The sequence below is a fragment of the Heteronotia binoei genome, chromosome 8 (genome assembly GCF_032191835.1).
Source record: "Heteronotia binoei isolate CCM8104 ecotype False Entrance Well chromosome 8, APGP_CSIRO_Hbin_v1, whole genome shotgun sequence".
Lineage (NCBI taxonomy): Eukaryota > Metazoa > Chordata > Lepidosauria > Squamata > Gekkonidae > Heteronotia > Heteronotia binoei.
The window spans coordinates 89,833,453-89,848,396 of NC_083230.1; positions in this window are offsets into that span (position 1 = coordinate 89,833,453).

Below are 14,944 nucleotides of genomic sequence, written 5' to 3' on the forward strand. Positions count from 1 at the left end.
TTGGTATCAAAATGTGTCAGCGAAGAATGTATTTAACGCTCATGAAACTGGAAGATCAATAACTTGGAAGTGGGCAAAACCCCAAATTTACAAACATATTCCGAAATGGATATCACCTCTAGAAGCATTGAGCCAACCAAAACTATTAAATTGTTTTCCCTTGTTTCAAACAATTTTATTAGTAACATATGGTAATAAATTTCAATTTCTTACATCATTAATAATTACTTTTTTATCTATCCCATATATTACTTTCTACCCACCCCTCCCCCCGTTACTTGACCACCGCTGATGTTATATACTTAAAATCTTAATATTAAAGGTACCCTTAATTAATAAGAACCAAAATTAATATGCTCCTCCCTCTTATACTTAGTCATTATCAAAAATTGTCCAATGTCCTTTTATTTTCCACTCTTTTTCTACATATCTTCTGAACTTTTTCCACTCCATCTTAAATACTTCTAAATCATAGTCTCTTAAAGTTCTTGTTAACTTGTCCATTTCACTCCATGTCATAACTTTTGCAATCCAATCCCATTTCTCTGGTATTTTTTCTTGCGTCCACAACTGCGCATACAATGTCCTAGCAGCTGAGAGCAAGTACCAGATTAAAGTTCTATCTTCTTTTGGAAATTTTTCCATTTGTAATCCCAACAGAAAAGTCTCTGCAACTTTGTTAAATTCGTATCCCAAGATCTTAGAAATCTCTTATTGAATCATCTGCCAATACTTTTTCGCTCTTTCACAAGTCCACCACATATAGTAGAAAGAACCTTCATGGTTTTTTACATTTCCAGCATCTATCTGGCATCTTATTGTTCATCTTTGCCAACTTTTTAGGAGTCATATACCATCTGTACATCATCTTAAAACAATTTTCTTTAATACTCTGACATGTTGAGAGTTTCATAGAGTTCTTCCACAAATATTCCCATGTGCCCATCTGTATTTCTTTATTTACATTAATTGCCCACTTAATCATTTGAGTTTCACTACTTCATCTTCCGTAGACCATTTTAATGTAATTTATATAATTTTGAAATTAATTTTTCGTTGTCTCCAAGCAGAACTTTTTCCATTTCTGTTTGCTATTTGTTGCATTTGAAACCAATCAAATTTATTATTCAACTCTTCAGCAGTTTTCAATTCTATTTTACCGCTTTGTATTTTTAGTAATTGATTACATGACATCCCTTTATCCTCTCCTGTCTCAGCTGTTATTCTTATTACTTCTGCTGGCGCTATCCATAGTGGTTTTCTCTCATCGCCATATTTCTTGTACTTCATCCAAATATTTAGTAGATTATTTCGTATATAATGGTGAGAAAAAAAACCATCCAACTTTTTCTTTCCATAGTACATATAAGCGTGCCAGCTGAATTTATTTCCATGACCTTCCAACGTTAAAAGTTTTTTATTCAAAAGCATCACCCAATCTTTTATCAACACTAGACAAACTGCTTCATGATATAATCTTAAATCTGGTAGGTGAAATCCTCCTCTTTCTTTAGCATCTGTTAAAACTTTCATTTTAATCCTTGTTTTTTTCTCGGCCCATACAAATTCTGAAATCTTTCTTGCCATTTATTAAATTGTTTACTGTCTTTCACAATCGGAATAGTTTGAAACAAATACATTATTCTCGGCAAAATGTTCATCTTAATTGCAGCTATTCTACCAAGCAATGCAAATTAAGCTTGTTCCATTTTATCATATCTTCGTCCATTTTATGCCATAACTTTTCATAATTGTTTTTAAACAGATCAATATTCTTCATTGTTATTTCCACGCCCAAATATTTTACTTTAGGGCTAACTTCACATTCCGTTAATCTCTGCAATTCCTTTTGTTTACTTACTTGCATATTTTTACACAAAATTTTTGACTTTTCTTTATTAACATAAAGTCCCGCCAATTCTCCAAAATCTTGTATTTTGGCTAACAACAAAGGTGTTACTTGCATAGGATTTTCATTTATAAACATTATATCATCTGCAAATGCTCTATATTTATAGGAAAATCTGTTAATTCTCGTTCCTTCAATTTCTTCATCATCTTGTATTTGCAGCAATAAGATTTCAAGAGTCATTATAAACAACAATGATGAAAGCGGACAACCCTGCCTTGTACCTTTGCTGATTGTCATTTCTTCTGTAAGATCTGCATTTATACATAACCTTGCACGTTGTTCAGTATAAATTGCTTTTATCATTCTTATAAAGTTTTCCCCCAACTTTATTTTCTCCATTACTGCAAACATAAAGTCCCAATTCAAATAATCAAAAGCTTTCTCTGCGTCCGCAAAGAATAATGCAACTTCCTTCTCTGGATGTCTTTCATAGTATTCTGCAATATTTACTACTGTTCTAATATTGTCTCTTATTTGCCTTTTAGGGAGAAAACCCGTTTGGTCTTCCTTTATAAAGTTTATTAGATATTGTTTAAGCTGTTCTGCTAATATTCTTGTGTATATCTTATAATCATTGTTTAATAATGAGATTGGTCTATAATTCTTTACATTAGTGACATCTCTATCTTCCTTTGGAATCAACGAAATTATTGCTTCCTTCCATGTATTTGGTATTTTCCCATTTATTCTTATCACATTCATTAATTTTTGAAGTTTCGGTATTAATTCTTCTTTAAACGTTTTTAAAAATTTTGCCGTAAATCCATCTGGTCCAGGTGCCTTTCCAATTTTCATTGCATTAATCGCTACTTCAATTTCTATTTTTTCAATTGGATTATTCAAAACTTTTTCCATATAATCAGTTAAGGGTGCTATTTTAATCTTCTGCAAATACGCTTCCATCTTTTCCTTCTCTACTTTAACACTTTTAAATAGTTTAGCATAATATTTTAAAAATTCTCTTTATTCCTTCTTGATCTACCATCTCTCTTCTATCAGCCACAATTTTATTAATAATTTTACTTTCTTTTTCTTCAATTGCCAGGCCAAATGTTTTCCAGGTTTATTCGCTCCCTTGAAAGATTTCTGTTTTAATTTCTTCAAATTCCATTCCAATTCTTTATTTAACAGATGTCTCATTTGTGCTTGCAATATTGTAATCTCCCTTATAATTTTCTTTTCCCCTGGCCTTTCCCTTAATTCACCTTCTTTTTTCTTAATTTCATTTTGAATGTCCAATATCTGTTTATCTTTTGCTCTCTTGTCTTTATTATTCAGTGTTATTAGTAATCCTCTCATTACTGCTTTGTAGGCATCCCATACCGTGTGAAATTCTATATCTTCTCTGTCATTTACTTGGAAGTACGCTTTGGTTTCATTTTCTAGAGATGTCACTATTTCTTTATTTTGTAGTAAATCTTCATTTAATCTCCATCTTCTTGACTTTTTCGACAGTTTCGTAATCCACATTATTGGGTTATGATCAGCTCCTATTTTAGGTAATATCTCTATTTTCTTTGTTATAAGTCCCAAATCTTTAGTACCCCACGACATGTCAATTCTAGAGAAAGAGCTATGTCCAGCTGAAAAGAAGGTATAGTCCCGTACTTCAGGATTAAACTTCCTTCATATATCTTCCAAACTCTCCTGTTTAACCAATTCAAAAAAAGACTTTGGCAATTTCCCTTCTTTATCATTTTTTCTTCCCAGATCTATCTATCGTGTTCTGAATTGTTCCATTAAAGTCCCCCATCAATAAAATTTGCTCATAGGTCACTTCATCAAGATGTTGTGTAATATTTTTAAAGAAAATGTCTTTAGCACCATTTGGAGCATGAAGTCCCAACAACATTTTTTTGGCATTCAAAGTAATTTCTAACGCTATATACCTTCCATCTTTATCTTTAAATACGAATTTTGGGTCTAATTCTTGTTTAATATAAAAGACTACTCCTCTCTTCTTCTGTTCAGCCAATGTAAAAAATTCTAGTCCCAATTGTTTATTGCACAGAAATTTATAATCCTTTTGTCTAATATGCACTTTTTGTAAACATACTATATTACAATTTTATTTTTTTATCCAATGAAACGTTGCCTTTCTTTTTTGTGGTGAATTTAGTCCATTTACATTCCAAGATATCAATTTGTAATGCATTATGGTGCAAATTCTTTATTTTCTTCATAAAATCTATGCAGTTCCTGTGTACTTGTGATTGTAATCCTTTTACCTTTAAGTTCAAAGCTCAAACCTTCAGGTATTATCCATCTGTACCTCATCGGCGGCGTTCAATACGGTCGACCATTGGCGGCGTTCGATACGGTCGACCTATCGGCGGCGTTCGATACGGTCGACGGTCGGTTACTGACTTGCCGCCTCGCCGACGCGGGGATTCAGGGGCTGGCCTTGCAGTGGCTTTCCTCTTTCCTTGAAGGTCGGGGACAAAGGGTCTCGATTGGGGGGGAACTATCCCGGAGGCGCACACTTAATTGTGGAGTGCCCCAGGGAGCGGTTCTCTCCCCGATGTTATTCAACATCTATATGCGACCCCTTGCCCAGATTGCCCGAAGGTATGGGCTGGGTTGTCACCAGTATGCTGATGACACCCAGCTCTATCTACTCATGGACGGCCGACCAGTCTGCGCCCCAGAAAATCTGGATCGGGCACTACAGGCCCTGGCTGAGTGGCTCAGACTGAGTGGACTGAGATTGAATCCTGCGAAGACAGAGGTCCTTTGTTTGGGTCGGCGGGGACCGGGGGGGGGGAATCCCCTTGCCAGCTTTTGACGGTGCGCCGCTGATGGCGGCGGATAGGGTCAAGAGCCTGGGGGTGCTATTGGAGCCTTCCCTAAAGATGGAGGCTCAGATAGCAACCACTGCCAAGTCCGCGTTTTTTCATCTTAGACGGGCAAGGCAGTTGGCTCCCTTCCTGGACCGCGACGACCTAGCAACAGTGATCCACGCTACTGTCACCTCGAGGTTGGACTACTGCAATGCCCTCTACATGGGGCTGCCCCTGTGCCGGACCCGGAAATTGCAGCTGGTGCAGAATGCCGCGGCCCGGCTGTTATTGGGCCTCCCAAGATGGCACATTCGGCCGGGCCTTCGGGCTCTGCACTGGCTCCCAATAACATACCGAGTCCGGTACAAGGTGCTGGTCATTACCTTTAAAGCCCTATATGGCCTAGGACCTGCCTACCTGAAGGACCGTCTCTCCCCACATGTTCCCCAGAGAGTACTGAGGTCTGGGACTCAAAACCTTCTCACCATCCCTGGGCCTAAGGAAGTCTGTCTTAAGACAACTAGAGACAGGGCCTTTTCCACAATGGCCCCTACATGGTGGAACCAGCTGCCGGAAGAGGTGAGGGCCCTGCGGGACCTTGCTCAGTTCCGCAGAGCCTGTAAGACAACCCTCTTCCGGCTAGCCTACGCCTGACTGGGAAATAAATGTAGCTTATTAGACTTCTGTGAATCATACTGTATAGATGTGATGTTAAGATTTTAAGGCTTAGGTTTTAAATGCTCTGATTTTTTAAATGTTTATATATGTAATAATATTTTAAACTCTGTTTTATTGTTTGCTGTGAGCCGCCCTGAGCCATTTTATGGGAAGGGCGGGATATAAGTCATAGAATAATAAATAAATAAATAAATTCCATTGTCACGTAATTTTTCTGTCAATTTTTTATATGCCTTTCTATCAGTTAGCACTTGCCTTGGCAGTTCTTTCATAATTCATAATTCTTACTCTACTGCCTCCCACTATCAATGACTTTTCAAAGTTTTTATTCATGATCTTTCCCACCATTTCTTTTGTCATAAAACTTATGACCACATCTCTTGGCAGAATTTTTTTTTTGCATAGAGTGAATTTACTCTATACATATAGAAATACTTATTTCTATTCCCTTCAGGATCTTCCTCCAAAAATTCTGCAATTATTTTATTATGTATTCTTTCAGGTCTGATTCTTCATCTTCAGGTAGACCTCTCAGACGGATTTGAGTTTCCATCAGTTTGCAGTCATGAATTGTCACTTTTTCTTGTAATTTTAACAAGGTGGAGTCATGTGTTTTCACTCTCTCTTCCACTTCTTATACTTTCTTTGTTATTACCACAGTGTCATTTCTGAGATTCTCTATTTCTTTTTTTAATTCTATTTTTGAGTCCTCAATATCCTTTCTTATTTCTTTTTTAGAGGGAGTTATCATTTCTTTCACCCCTTCATTATCCTAGCTTCCATTGCATCTAATTGGGCTTGCATATTCTCTATTGAAGCAGACCTAGCACGACTTGCACGAGTTGAAGCAGACCTAGCACGAGTTGTAAAAAAAGATCAAAAATTTTGATCTCACCAAATTAAATTTGAACCATCAGGTTTGATAAAGTGAAGCTTGCCCTTCCAATGCACCTAATTTCACTGTCCTCTGAGCCTCCCAGGCTCAGATATTAATGTTTAAAGCATTTATTTCTCCCCAAATGGCGGTCGCAACTTTTGCTTCACTTTAAAAAAAATTATTTTTTCCCTTTTACCAGTTCAAGTCTTCTTATCTACTATCCAACAGTAGTAATTTTTTAATTGCCAAATCTGTTAACTTCACCAATTTTTAATGTCCCAGTCACTTTAAAAACAATGTTAAAACTTAGTCCTCCCAACAACAATGGCCACCGATGTTTCTCTCTGGTTTTATAATCCTAGATTAGGCTGTTTACTTCGTTGACTTCCTTCTTCTTCCTCCAATACTTCCTGCTTTTCTTGCCTTCAAATCTCGTTTCACTGGTAGAGAAATCTCACGATATCTGACATACCGTATTTTTCAGTTCATAAGGCGCTCCGGACTATAGGACGCACCTTCCTTCTGGGGGCGATCCGCTGCCTCCGCCTCCGATCCCGGCGCTTCCCCCGCACCTGCCTGCCTGGCTCCAGCTCTGCTTCCAGCAAGTGCTGGGATCGCTCCACGCTGCCCCCACCGCAAACCCAGTGCTTCGCGAGCGCCGGCTGCAAAGGGGACAGCGTGCTTCCTCCATGCCTGTCTGCCTGGCTCCAGCTCTGACGCTTACAGCAAGCGCCAGGATCGCTCCCTCCGCCCTCCGATCCCTGCGCTTGCTGTAAGCATCAGAGCTGGAGCCAGGCAGACAGGCACGGAGGAAGCACCCGCCCCCTCCACAAACCCAGTGCTTCGTGAGCGCCAGCTGTGGAGGGGGCGGCGTGCTTTCTTCGTGCCTGTCTGCCTGGCTCCAGTTCTGATGCTTACAGCAAGCGCCGGGATTGGAGGGCGGAGGGAGCGATCCTGGCGCTTGCTGTAAGCGTCAGAGCTGGAGCCAGGCAGACAGGCACGGAGGAAGCACGCTGCCCCCTTCGCAGCCAGCGCTCGCGAAGCGCTGGGTTTGCGGTGGGGGCAGCATGGAGCGATCCCAGCGCTTAATGGAAGCAGAGCTGGAGCCAGGCAGGCAGGCGCGGGGGAAGCATCGAGATAGGAGGCGGAGGCAGCGGATCAACCCGCCTCCCCCCCCGGAGGAAGGTACGTCCTATCGTCCCTTCGCTCCAGAAGACGCACACACTTCCCCCCCTTTTTTTGGGGGGGGGAAGTGCATCTTATGGTCCGAAAATCCTGTGTTGACTGTGAACGCTGCAAATCTGTAATGATGGAACTGCCTCCTCAACCATGGATAGACTAAACAATAAATTCCTTTCTTCTTTTAACACTATCTTTTAAGTTTACAAAGTTCAAATTTAGCCCCTTCTTCTCCTTTCAGGCTTTCAGTATTTCCAACTCCCACCTTTTACTTTTGTTTTGTTTAACTTTAATTAGTCCCGGAATGAAGAGATATCAATCTGTACCTTTTTTCTGTAGTTTATCCAAATCAACACCAGTCCTTTGTAGATTAAATGTTTAAAATTGTAAAAGAAGGTTTGGATCCTGTCGAGCTTATGCCAAATTGATGACTCTGGAAACGTCTGCAGACGATGAATATGCAACTTCTCTCTGGAGATCCCTCAAAGCCTCAAAGGAGCCCCCCCCCCGGGACTCCCTTTCAGCCAAGGTAAGTCTCCTCAAAGTATCTGTGCATATCTTGGACAATTCTCTAGCTGAGAAATGTAGGCAGAAGGCATTAATTTGCCTTTTACTACTCTGAACAGGTGCCAGCCTGCCCCCGTTAAGGAAAGCAACTCAGCTCGCCATTTTCCAACCCCGGAAGTCCCAAAACTATTAAATTTTGAAGAAATTCTTACATACGAGAAGATACTGGATGAGACTGATAGCTTAAGAATAGAAGAACATAAAACGTTAGATTGGTGGATGAAAATACAGTTAAAATCCATATATATGAAAGACAAAGAAATGGGTTTTGCAAAACAGAAAAATGAATTCGACCAAATTATAACAGGACCAGAAGAAAAAAATGCTTAAAAACATAATTATTTACTAACTGTGAAAATGCAAGATGAAATAGTAAAAGACATTATGGTGAAATGGGCACAAAACATTGGTTATAATATAGACTTAGACACTTGGGAGAGATTATGGAAAGAAAATATCAAGATTACAAGAACAGTTACTTTCAAAGAAAACTTTTATAAGATGTTTTATAGATGGTATATTACATCGGATAAATTGGCGAAGATGCACTCAAACGTTTCAAATAAATGTTGGAAGTGTCAAAAATCGAAAGGATCATTTTATCATATGTGGTGGTATTGTGATTTAGCGAAAAGTTATTGCAAACAAATTCATAGTTGTCTACAAAAAATTTTAAAGACGGATTTACATCATAAACCTGAGATGTACTTGTTAAATATTTGCCAAGATTCGCTTCCCAAACCGATAATTAAATTATTGATCCATGCTGTAACTGCAGCAAGAATAATATATGCAAAACAGTGGAAACACAAAAAATACCTGAACAAGAGGACTTTGTTCTGAAACTTTTAGAAACAGCTGAAATGGACTTGCTCTCTGCAAAATTATGAGAAGGAAATATACAAGACAACAAGAAGACTTGGCAATCATTGCATGACTGGTTGGGTGCAGTATAGGTGTGGAAATTGTAACATGTTTGTACATAAAGAATGCATAAAATAAGGAGTGAGTACTGTATAATATACTGAATAAGATGAAACAATTTCAGGAAATGTGTAGCTGAAATGTGTAGTTGTAAGCCAAAGTAAGAATCCTAGAGAGTAGAAATGTTATAAGAGACAAAATAGAAAATGCCAATTGTGAATTATATATAGACCTATTGATGTTTGAATCAGATGTATATGAAATGAGAAAGAAAATGTAATTAAGAGAGGTTTTTTGTCCTCATCTTCCAGCCCTGTCTTTCCCAAATCCCCTGGAAACCTTCCCTTTCCCTATGACTGAAATTCAATAAAACTTTTAATTTTTTTTTAAAAGAAATTTTTATCATTCCTAAAACACATTCTTGTTTATTACATATCTGATCAATGAAGAAACTGAAGGGGAGGAGGAAAGCAATCTCTAGCTGATCTAAGTACACTTGCCTTCCTGTTCTCTTTGCTCTTCACCATTCTGTTGACATCGTCAAAGCAGGAAGATTAAAAAAGTGCTGCAATAAAATAGTTCATCAAAGCCTGTCTCACATGATTTGTGCTGTGTGGGAATGTTGTTAATGCCGAATAGACCAGAAGGTGGAAGAGAATAATTTAGGCCTTGCAAGTTTTATATCTGCATGACCAATCTGTTTAAACACAAACTGATTTCAGTGGTCTAACATTTAAAATTATGAAGTATAACTTGCGACAAAGCAATCATTTGTGATTGCATGTTTTCCACAAATACGCTCAACAGGTTGATAGGACTTCTTGTGGCTCCTGGATGTTACATATAAACCCAGTGGTCAAACTGCTTGCTGTGTGTGAAAAAAGGGTCCAAACCTCAGGGGTAAAATGCCCTAATATGCAAATGTCAAATACAACACACTTGTCAGCATTTGCTCACTGTGTGTTGTTTACATGTTTTACCTGTAGTTGTGCCTTCAAGTGTTAGGACTTTTTTTGCAGCAGGAACTCCTTTGCATACTAGACCATACACCCCTGATGTAGCCAGTCCTCCAAGAGCTTAGGAGTATTTTGAACATGGGAACTGCATCAGGAACCCACAGCCTGGGATCACAGGGTTAGTAAAGAGTTATAATAAAAAATAATAAATGGAGTTCCATTATATCCTCAGGGAAGTAATAAATTCTCATATGACTTTAAAAGGTTTTTTTATCATTTATAGCAGGGGTCCTCAACCTACGGCCCGTGGGCCAGATGCGGCCCGCTGAGGACGTTTATGCGGCCCGCCGGGTTATGGCAAAATCAGACCGGAAGTGACGTTCGACCTAAACTCGGATTAGCAATGCACACTTCCAGCACTGGGCTGAGGCGGCAGAGACAGAGTGTGAGGCGATACCGAGGTGAGGTGAGTTCCCAGGTGGGGTGTGTGGTGTGGGGAAGGGAGAGAGATGCAGAAGACGGAGAACTGATGGCCCGCGGCCTTGTACAGTAACGGCAGCCACCACAACAGTCCGGCCCTCCAACAGTCTGAGGGACAGTGAACTGGCCCCCTATTTAAAAAGGTTGAGGACCCCTGATTTATAGGGATGGTGTTGCAGTGATTTAGTAAATATGAGAAACAGAGCGCAGTTCATCTCTTAAAATTATCACGTCTAGAGCCCATTTAAGTAGAAGTATTACATGTGGTTTCAGCCCGCAAGAATTTTGATCAGTATTATACTGTAGTTTATGCCTTTAAAACGGCCCCGTGGCGCAGAGTGGTAAAGCAGCAGTACTGTGGTCTGAACTCTCTGCTCATGACCTGAGTTCGATTCTGGTGGAAGCTGGATTCAGGTAGCTGGCCCAAGGTTGACTCAGTCTTCCATCCTTCCGAGGTCAGTAAAATGAGTACCCAGCTTGCTGCGGGGGGGAGTGTAAAAGACTGGGGGAGGCAATGGCAAACCACCCCGTAAAAAGTCTGCCATGAAAAAGTTGTGAAAGCAACGTCACCCCAGAGTTAGAAATGACTGGTGTTTGCACAGGGGACCTTTCCTTTCCTTATGCCTTTAAGCAAGAGATATCCAACACACAGCTTCATGGAGTTACCTAGAATAGTTTTCTTTAAGTAGAGTTAATTTTTTTGTAGAGAGCATTTGCCAGAATAATTCAGAAGGCCTTTGTATCTGGTTAGAGAAGAGGTTCAGGACAGGCTTGCTCCTAAACTAAATACTTAAGTGGCATGGAGAGCATTTTGCCATCAATCAGGAATGGCTTGCTCCTAATAAAATAAAAAAGGCCTTTTATAAAAAGTAACTTGGTCTACTCATTTTGCGCACTCTCACCCTGAGTAACCCAAGGAGGTGGCACCCTCCTGCTTCACATGTGAAGTGGAGAGGGTGCCAACTCTCTAGACCAAGTTGCTTTTTATACTAAGGTCTTTTAAAATTTTATTCAAAGGTATATAAATACAATAGGCCAATAAACATAAAGACAGACAAGCAAACATTAAAAAAAATCCCTAACTTCAGTAGGCTAAAACAACATTTCTATCTGTGCACAGCAAACAAACTCACATTGTCTCAGAGTGGCATGCCTTCTGCAAGTTACCAGGCATAAGTCCTGGGCATCAGCTCCTTGATGATTCCAGCAGGAGGTAAGAACTGTGGGGGATTGTATCAAGATATACTTCTTGTCCCTCACAATCAACTGAACACACACACAATCAGTTTACTCTACTCCTTAGATATGTAACTGGCATGCTCCCACAGTCTGAAGGCTATACACTTGATAGGTCAGCCCCGAGACCATTGGGTGGTACAGTGAAATGAACAATTTCCCCTCCCTTTCCTACTCTGTAAGAGCCAGTGCGGTCTAGCCAGGGCTTTTTTTTTTTTTTGAGCAAGAATGCACAGGAACGCTGTTCCGGCTGGCTTGGTGTGAGGGGGTGTGATCTAATATGCAAATAAGTTCCTGCTGGGCTTTCTCTACAAAAAGCCTTAAGTGAAACAACGGTGCCAACAGGGGGTGTGACGGTGACCTAATATGCAAATGAGTTCCTGCTGGACTTTTTCTACAAAAAGAGCCCTGGGTCTAGTAGTTAGGATACTGGATTAGGAACAAGGATATCTGGGTTCAAATCTCTACTTGCCAGGAAGCTTGCTGGGTGACCTCCAAGCAATTATTCTCTCTCAGTCTATCTGGTGCCACAGGGTTGCTATAATAGGGTTGCCAATCCCCAGGCTGCCTTGAGCCTGTGCGAGCGTAGTTCCTGTCTTCAATTAATTTTTGGAAACACTTTTTGTGCCCTTATGAATGTTAACATAATTTGCAGTCACAAAACGCTGTGGAAATACCGATGTTAATTGTTTGAAGTGGAAACTTTTTGCATGTCAATTACAAACGGAGCACCCTATGCATGAAGAATGATCAAGTCAACCCCCTGCATGTTGGGACTCCTTGTTGTTTAGCATTGTAATGTAATTGTACCTTACCTTATTATTATTATTATTATTATTATTATTATTATTATTATTATTATTATTATTATTTCGTTATTTGGTCACTATAACCTGTGTGGTTTTATTTTGTTGCAATCCCCAGGTGGGAGCAGGGGATCCCCCAGTTTGGAGACGCTCCACCCGCTTCAGGGTCATCAGAAAGCAGGGGAAAGGGAGGGAAATGTCTGCTGAGCACTCCATTATTCCCTATGGAGACCGATTCCAATAGGGTATAATGGAAAATTGATCCACGGGTATCTGAGGCTCGGGGGGGGGGCTGCTTTTTTAGATAGAGGCACCAAATTTACAACATAGCATCTGATGCCTCTTCTCAAAATACCCTCTGAGTTTCAAAAAGATTGGACCAGGGAGTCCAATTCTATGAGCCCCCAAAGAAGGTGCCCCATCCATTATTTCCAATGGAGGGAAGGAATTTAAAAAGTGTGTGGTCCCTTTAAATGTGATGGCCAGAACATTTGGAGTTCAGTTATGCTTGTCACAACTTTGCTCCTGGCTCCACCCCCAATGTCTTCTGGCTCCACCCCCAAAGTCCCCAGATATTTCTTGAATTGAACCTAACAACCCTATGCTATTGTCAAGTTCCCAGCAATTCAGTAATCAACACCAGGCCATTCAAAGAAATGTCTTTTACTGAAATACTGACAGGTCTTCAGGGCAAGAGAGTCCTTGCGAAAACTGACTTTTGGAGGGCCAATGCCCTGTACTTATATCTTTAGCTTAAACCGTTATACATTCAAAGTTAAGGTGCGAAGCAGCAGTCCCTTCCCCCTTTAGTCTTTCCCAGGCCCCTGGCAGGTGCACACTTATCAGATGGAGATGGCCTTAGCTGCCACCACGATCAGGCTGAAATATGCTTTATTCGTTACACAGAGATAATAGCTGGTGAAGTGGAACGTGAAAGTAACATCCTGTCTAAATGGAAAGAGGCACTCTTGACAGCTATAAGGATAATAGAAGGGGGGAGATAAATATGCTGAACAACCATTTGAAATTATTTGAGCTAGTTTGGAAAGCACTTCTTCACTTGCTGGCAAAAGACACTGATAGAGGGAAACTAATAAATCTCCCTGGAAAGAAAGTTGCAGAGTGCTGGTATCACAGCTGGGAAGGCCCTTTCTCATGTTGCCACCCATCCAACATCAGATGGCAAGGGCAACTGAACCAGGACCTCCAAGGATGACTAGGTGAGCAGGCAGGTTCATATGGGAGGGGGCAGTCCTTAAGGTATGTTGGTCTTCCTAGGCCATACTGGCTTTAAAAGTCAGCACTTTGTATTGAGCCTTGAAGCCTTGTAGGTGGAACAATACTGGAGTGATATGTCCTTATGAGCCTCTCTGGTCAACACTCTGGCTGTAGTATTTTGTACCATCACCTCCAGACAGTCTTCAAGAGCAACCCCATGTAGAGTATATTGCAGTAATCTAACCTAGATCTTACCAGGGCATCACAGTGGCATGATCTTTTCTGCCCAGGAAGGGCCACAGCTGGCTCACCAGCCAAAGCTGGTAAAAGGCACCCCTGGACACAACTGCCACCTGTTCATCCCACAGGAGGCCTTGGTCCAGAAGCACCCCCAGGCTATGAACCTGCTCCTTTAAGGGGAGAGTAACCCCATCCAGAACAGAGGATAACCTATTTCCTGGGTCAGACCCTCTCCCTACCAGTAGGACCTCTATTTTGTTGGGATTAAGTTCCAGTTTGTTAGCCTCCTCTTTTCCAAAACTGCCTCCAGGCACCTGTTAACAGTTACCACAGTCTCCCAGGAATCAGCTGACAGTGCAAGGGAGAGCTGTGTGCCATCTGCATATTGATGGCAGCTCAGCACAAATCTCCAGCTGATTTCTGCCAGCAGCTTTACATAGATGATGAAAAGCATGGGGGACAAGATGGACCCTTGGGGAACCCCATAGGCAAAAAGCCAAATGGCAGAGCAGCAGTCTCTAGCACCACTTTCTGAAACTGAAGTGGGACTGAAAGCACCACAGAACAGTGCCTCCCAGTAGGATACCATGATGGGCAGTATTGAGAGCCACCAAAAGATCCAGGAGAATTAACAGGGTCGCACTTCCCCTATCCATCTCCCAGTACATGTCACCTACTAGGGCAGCCAAAGCCATTTGAGTCACATAACCAGGACTGAAACCAGACTGCAGTGCATCTAAACAATCCTTTACAACTGCAAGAAGTATACAAGTTCAACCCTATGGAATGAAATGTTGTTTTAATCTATCTGTCCAAAGCCTTCCTATTTGTAGTTGCTTTCTTCTGCATCATCAGAGTGCTTACGCATATCTTCTATAATAAAGACTTGTGACACTAATGTTATTGCCATACCTAACCATAAATATTGTTTTTCACTTTTCAGCAAGCTAGAATTACTGCCCATATGCAAGCATTACTTCTTTTTTTAAAATTTTCCCAACCTGAAATGGGCTCATAAAACTGCTATTTGTCCGCTTGAGGCAAACATACAGGTATTGTTTGAGAATGTGAAGATCAGTAGGATTTCTCCA